We start from the raw sequence: 7,497 nt of genomic DNA, 5'->3' as shown, positions 1-7,497 counted from the left end.
GCCTTCTGGATAAATATAGTATAATGAATGACACCCACAAAAACATGACCATAGTAAACACAGCCACTGTTGCATAGGACGGCTTTTAAAAAATGGTCCTTAATATAGGTCACTGACATCACAAAACAGAGCAATTTAGTAAAAATAATTCCAAGATGGCCACTGGGAAGCAATTCAAGTAATATGTTGCTACCTATTGGTCTGGCATAAATCAGGAAGATGTTTTAGACTCTAAAGTAGAGCAATCCCCAAGCTTTGTCCTCTGTCCTCTTGAGGGTAGAGTAGAAAATGCAGGTGTTGCTGCAAGGAGACCCCCACCCCGCATCCATCTGAACACCAAGGATTGTCAGTAAAATGAATGAATGATATGTCTTCATCTGCGTGGACATCAATAGAATACAAACTCATTTTAAAATGTTACTCAATATTGATCATTACTGAACCTGAGTAATGGTTACATGAGGCTCCTTGCATTTAAGGACCCTCTTTACTTTTGTGTATGTTTGAAATTTTCTGTAAGAAAAAGTTTTAAAACAGTGTTATTGAATTGGTTGTATATTTTAAATGTTTTCTCAACCAATGGGTAATTCCCTCCACCTGTTATGGTAGAGGCCTGAAAAACTTATCACCTTAGAAAGAGATTTCCATCCTCAAAATGTTTTGGAGAAACTTCTACACAGTATGACCTCTAATGTGAGATGTGTGTGCACTCTGTGGTGATTGCAACATGATCCATTTGAACTAGTATTTGTATTAATTTTTAATCTTAAAGTTTTATTAATATCTAATATCAATAAATATTAAAAAGATTGACTCTGGTGTTCTCACTCTGCTGATTTGTCAAGGAAATATGCCTTTTTAACAATCAGTAAGAAAGTAAGTGCCTTTCAAAGGAAATATGCCATACAGAGAGAATTTGAAAACAGATATGCGGAGATACCTTCATCAGCTTGTGACTTTGTTGCTGAAAACTATGTGTGTCACTTCTTTTCCCTATATATATATAAATTTGAGCAGATTTGCTGTGTGTAATTATACAAAATGCATTAAAATATATATTAAACATATGCTTTAAATATTGACATTATATTCATGTACTGCTGTTCTAATATACACATATAAGGCATGAAAAACAGAACATTTAAAAGTATAAGATTATATGTATATATATTTAAAGTAACAGGACATGTTTAATTTGCCTAAAACAACCTACTCTAATAGCTTGAACTCATTTGTAAAAATATTTTAGTTTGGGCCGGGCTCGGTGGCTCACACTTGTAATCCCAGCACTTTGGGAGGCTGAGGCAGGCGAATCACGAGATCGGGAATTTGAGACCAGCCTGGCCAACATGGTGAAACCCCGTCCTTATTAAAAATAAAAAATTAGCCGGGTGTGGTGGTGCATGCCTGTAATCCTAGCTACTCAGGAGACTGAGGCAGGAGAATTGTTTGAACCTGGGAGGCGGAGGTTGCAGTGAGCCGAGATCGCACCCCTACACTCCAGCCTGGGTGACAGAGCGAGACTCCATCTCAAAAAAAAAAATGTAGTTTGCAAGGGCCACTGAATGATGGCAGGGAGAGTGAAAATTTGATAGTCAAATTTCAACAAAAATCTTTGCATAACTGCAAAGTGAGGCTGAAAATTTAACGTAATTTATTGAACACTGCCAATGTCATACTGCACCCATTTACATCTATGAATCTTTGTAAGTTATTATTTTCAGCTATAACATCCATTCGAGCCAAGGGTCAGTTTAAACTGAACTCAGTATTCTAAAATGTTAAACCATGATTTCAAAATTAATGAGGCATATTCAGTCACATTGTTCTCACTAAAATATTAATAATATTATGTTTCAAATAAGACATAAATTGTGTATGTATATATTATCAAATAAAACATATTTTAAAATATTACTTCATATTTATCTTATACTTTTAAATGTTGTTTTTCATGCTTTATAATGTGTATATTAGAACAGCAGTACATGAATATAATAATACTTAAAGCATATGTTTAATATATATTTTAATACATTTTATATAATTACACATAGCAAATCTGCTCAAATTTTAATATGTATACAAATCGTCCTGGGATCTTGTTAAAGTGCAGTTTCTGATTCAGTGGGTGTAGATCAGGCTGAGATTCTGCATTTCTAACTAGCTCCCGGGTGATCCTGATGCTCCTTGTTCTAAGACCACACTTAGAGCAGCAAGGTCACGGCGGGGGGATGTAGGCTCCAACATGTTTTACTGATAGTATTGCACAATAAAAAATATTTGGAGATGACTGGGGAATGAATGGAGTACACTTCCTTCAGGTTATCCCCCCTTAACCACTGCTTCTCTCAATGGAGTTTTTGGCAGGTACTATGAACAAATGTGAACCTGAAATAGGCGGTGCTCCAAAATGGATCCTGAGTGGCTAACTGGGCCTAAATTTTAAATACAGCCAAGTGGCTATCTGCCAACTAAAGGTCAGAGGTCTCAAGTTCCTCCAAAACCCACACCTCTGTTCAACTTTGGGACTTCCAGAGCTCACCTGAACCAACCAATCTGAGATCATCTGCCTTGACCAATCATGGCTTAGCTGCCTCAACCAATCAGGGCTCAGTTGCCTTGACCAATCAGGGCTCAGTTCTATCAACCAGTCAGAACTAGGTGAGTTTGAATACTTCATTTGCATAAACTTTTGCTGTAAAAGTATAACCCTAGCTTTGCCCTCTGGAGCACACCTTCATTTTACACCTAAGGCTGTGTGTCTCTGGTGTCCAAACTGTTCTCTGGAATAAAGTCTCTTTCCTTGGGGCAGGGAGCAGTGGCTCATGCCTGTAATCCCAGCTCTTTGGGAGGCCAAGGTTGGCCAGGAATTCGAGACCAGCCTGGGCAACATGGCAAAACCATGTCTCTACAAAATATTTTTTTTTAATTAGCACTGAGCATGGGGCAGTCGCCTGCAGTCCCAGCTACTCTGGAGGCTGAGGTGGGAGGATCACTTGAGCCCAGGAGGTCAAGGCTGTAGTGAACCGAGACAGTGCCACTGCACTATAGCCTGGGCAACAGAGTGACCCTGTTTCAAAAAAAAAGGTCTCTTTCCTCCAAATTCCTTTTTATTTTTAATAATTTTGTTTGTTTTATTTTTTATTCAAGACAGGGTCTCGCTCTGTTGCCCAGGATGGAGTGTAATGGTGCAATCACAGCTCACTGCACCCGCAGCCTCTGGGGCTATAGCTATACTCCCACCTCAGCCTCCAGAGTAGTTGGGACTACAGGCACTAGGTACCATGCTGGAGTACTTTTTTTTTTTCTTTTTTTTTGTAGAGGCGGTGTCTCGCTTTGTGGCCCCTTTTCAGAGAACTTTTGTTCACAATACTGAGCTACAGTGATAGTGGCTCTGCTCCCTGACAAATACCGGAATTCAGCGAATCTCTGCAGCTTTGCCAGTCAGCCGAGCTAGGATAGGATTAACATGCTCATGTGTAAACTGATGTGACCAACAAGGCCACATGCTTCAGCATGGAACTGAAGGATAATAGTTGCTTCTGCCTCGTAAGACTGATGTGAGGATGAAATGAGATGTGTAAAGTACTTTGCAGATACAGTGCTTGATAAAGTGCAGCTATTATTGTTGGAGGCAAGGCTGCTTACAGTCCGGGCCAAGGTTATCTTCAGGCAATTATTATTATTATTATTATTATTATTATTATTATCATTATTTTTGAGACAGGGTCTCCCTCTGTTGCCCAGACTGGAGTGCAGTGGCACAATCTCGGCACACTGCAACCTCTGCCTCCCAGGCTCAAGCATTCTTGTTCCTCGGCCTCCTGAGTAGCTGGAATTATAGGCTTGAACCACCACGCCTGGCTAATTTTTGTATTTTTAGTTTTGCGATGTTGGCCAGACTGGTCTTGAACTCCTGACCTCAAGCTCAAGTGATATGCCCTCTTTGGCCTCCCAAAGTGCTGGGATTACAGGCATGAGCCACCACGCCCTGCCCAGACAATTATTTTGAATCTTCTTTAACACCAAGACAAATAGGGCATAAAGCATGACTTAAAATTTTTTAACCTGGAAATATTTTAAAGTAGTTGTAACCTGCTAAGCTATTAAAGACAAACAAACAACAACACATGTGCAGAAATTCCATAAGCACCCATATATTACCTGGCTTTGAGAAATGTAATTTACTTTTGTCCTTTCAGATAAGCCAGCTGCAGAATATATCCTGAGGTAACTGCTTTGTGGAATTATTCACACTACTCACCAACAAGAAGGTAGGAACATCTACTGAAATTGACAAATTTTTTTTTTAGGAAAGTTGATATGTATACTTTCTTCCTAGCAGTAATTAGCTGAGCCATTTGTTTGCTAAGACCACTCTGAGCTTGTGATAATATCATCTGCATATAGGATAATTTTTATGTATCTGTTCACTTTTTTTTGGATAATGTGGGCTGATTTCATCTTTTAAGTCAAATGAGATTTCACCAAATTTCTATCTGGTACATGTTGGGGACATGGAAGGAAGCTTTGATTGCAAGAGCCACATTTCCCTGTTGTTTTTTAAAGTTGGTCTACATGTAAATTCATCATCAACTAGAATTAAAACCATCTATACACTTTCAAATATCAGTTGGCTTGTTTGGTTTTAATACTGTAACCTTCAGAATCAGCTTTGTATTTTGCCCCTTTGATGCTTGAAAGATAGGGTTTCACATAATATATAGAAGATCCGTGAAGCTAGTTCCTTTGGAACCTAGAGCTGGGTGACTTTCCACATTGGGGGGCAAAACAGTCCAAGCCTATTTAATGTTTTTCAATCTTAAATACCATTGCATTTACCTAAATACAGACTTGCATGTCTATATCTTTTTTTTTTTTTTACATGACTCTTTGTTTCTCATGGGACTGTGCAAATTTCTCCCTGATTCTATCTTTTCCACTGTTTCTGTGGAAGGATGTTAGCCTCATTCTTCACCATGCTCCCTGTCTCCCTGCCTACCCCTTTCTGTCTTTAGTTGAGCTCCGTGAGGGCTGAGACTGTATCTCTTTTATTAACTGCTATACCACAAACACTTAGCATAACACTTGGCACAGATAATTTATCAAATAAATATTTTTTGAGAGTTTGAGTAAAATGTTAAGACTGGATTTCTTTGTACTGATCCATAATCAGTAAAACACTCATTACCTTATCTGATATTTTCCTTTAGAATAAAGTCAATCAATTCAAGGAGTCTCAGAACAGGAGCACATAGACACCAAACTTTGTGGGACAACAAATATAATGAAGAGTATGTTTGCTTCTTTCAAACAAGTGAGTGAACAAGGAAAATCTTTCCCAATGTATAAATATTGACTTGAAGTCCTTACCTGCTTATTGATGTAGGAATGGCCAAGTATTGATTTTGTAAATATAATAATGAGTATTTCTTTTATTTGTTACTTAATATTCATGAAGTTAACTGTTAATGTCAAAATAGACACACTACCTGTGTTCACAGTTAAGGAAATCCAAACAGAGAAAGACTTGGTATCTTTTTTGTTGTTGTTGTATAAATTTAGGGGATACAAGTGCAGTTTTGATATGTTATATCTTACATTACCCTTCCTTGGCTTCTCAGACTTAGCCTGGGTAGAGACAAAAGGCCAGACTGAATAGCTTGGGTTTATATCAGTCTTGATTCATGTGCCCTCTGACTCCCCAAATGATTGAGTGGGTGGAAGCACGCATATGCATTGTGCCAGTGTGTGCATAAATGCTGTCACATGTAAAGCAAGAAGCAGGGTGACATAGAAAGAGCAAGTCACAAGTTGTCAGGACTCTAAATTGAAGTTTTGTTTGTATCCGTGCCCTAAAAACCCAGAGCCATGTGAAGTCAAGGCCCTTAACACCCACCCCTCCCACATACTGAGGGGAGAATTCAGATGCCCACTGGAGTCAGCCAGTCAGACTGCCTTTTGCACACTCCTTGCCTCCACTCCAGTTTACCCTGGAAGACCTGTCTGCTATGGCTGAATCTGAGAGAGATCCTTGAGTGTAAGATCTGGTCTTGATCACCTTTCTACCCACACTGCCCCCAAACTTGAACTTCCTGGGGTTTAACACAATACTTAGTAGTTTCTCAATGAATGTTCACAGAACGAATTAAGGAATGAACGAATGTTGCTCTGGACAAAGCTGGAGCTTCCACGTTCTGCATAACTGCACTAAGTACTGACCCTGAAGATAGGAAAAGCAATACAACTGGTGCTGTAAAAAAATGTTTCTTGTTTATACTGCTGCATCTTGATCTTTGGCTGATCTCAGCACAAAGAGGGCTCTTTCAATTAGAAAAAAGGAGGTTTATGGTGTGTGGGAGAGCTAAGAACAATGGGTTCAATTGATACACTGGAGATGCTCTCAGCTTCTGAGAGCCTAGAAACTCCATCTATAGATGCATCCCAGAGGGCAGAGCCAAATAAGGGCACATGGAAAACATAACTTTCTTGGGAACTGGCTTTCGGTTCCTCTGAGGCAAAAATACAATCACTCTGTAGAACCCTGAATCAATTCTCCAAAATATGGTGCTGTGCCCTTGTTTGCAGTGTCTTAAAATAAGTCCCTGTCATATTTTTATTCTTTATGTCTTAAAGTCATTCAACCAGACTCGCTTGCAGAATATTAATTGTGGTTAAGCAGAAATCAGGAAATTAAATTGAAACTGCTTTTGAATGGAGCCCCTTAACTGATGACTGACTTGTCATCCCTCCAGCTAAAGATTCCTTTCTCTCCAATCATTTGCCAGCTGCAACTATGGGACAATGAAATGATTTTAAGACAGCTTTCTTTAAGCTGGTCATCAGGGTGCTGTCCAAGCGTGCCAAATTCTAACCTAGGGTTGTGAAAGGGCTTTAATGTTATGTCCCCAGTGGGCTAGTAGGCTGGCCATCCAGGGTGGTAGGTGTCACTAATTTATTTTAGTACTGCCCTGCCACAGCCTGTTTACATTTACGTTGCCCTTTCCATACCTGCTCTGTCCTTTAAGTACTAAACCTTCCATCCAGTACTATCCAAATAAAACTAAATATTAGTCACGTATGAATTACTAAGGGGTCATTACTGGAATATCCAAACAATTTAAAGAGAAGGTAACAATAACTTAAATCTAAATGCACCGGGGACTGGGGCACCACTAAGGTATTGACAAAGTAACCATAGTTGACTCTGAATATTCTGAAACCCAACTTCGAAGAGAAAAGAAACCTTTATGCAGGCAATAAATTGGTTTCAATATCTGCGTTTTAACACAAGCTCAGACATGTATTTATTGGATTTCTTTGGGCAAATTACTTTGCTTCTATTTCTTAGTGTCTTCAACTATAAAAATAGAAGTAATCTATTCATGTACTATTTATTTCAGAGAAATGTTATGAGAATGACTTGGATGACCTGAAAAATGAATGAGCTCCTTGAACAAGGTACGATTATTAAGTTTCTATTGTGAAGTCAAA

General features: G+C 38.9%; 1 long non-coding RNA gene across 1 annotated transcript; it reads left to right on the top strand.

The window, feature by feature from the left end:
* The first annotated feature begins 2,367 nt into the window (after positions 1-2,367).
* LOC129053012 (uncharacterized) lies at positions 2,368-7,464 on the top strand. The gene is made up of 4 exons (XR_008518132.2): positions 2,368-2,664; positions 4,206-4,277; positions 5,217-5,320; positions 7,407-7,464. It is a non-coding gene; the product is annotated as an uncharacterized LOC129053012 (long non-coding RNA).
* Positions 7,465-7,497: the final 33 nt, after the last annotated feature.

The sequence above is a fragment of the Pongo abelii genome, chromosome X, assembly GCF_028885655.2.
Source record: "Pongo abelii isolate AG06213 chromosome X, NHGRI_mPonAbe1-v2.0_pri, whole genome shotgun sequence".
Taxonomy (NCBI): domain Eukaryota; kingdom Metazoa; phylum Chordata; class Mammalia; order Primates; family Hominidae; genus Pongo; species Pongo abelii.
This window is presented reverse-complemented; position numbering and strand designations above follow the sequence as displayed.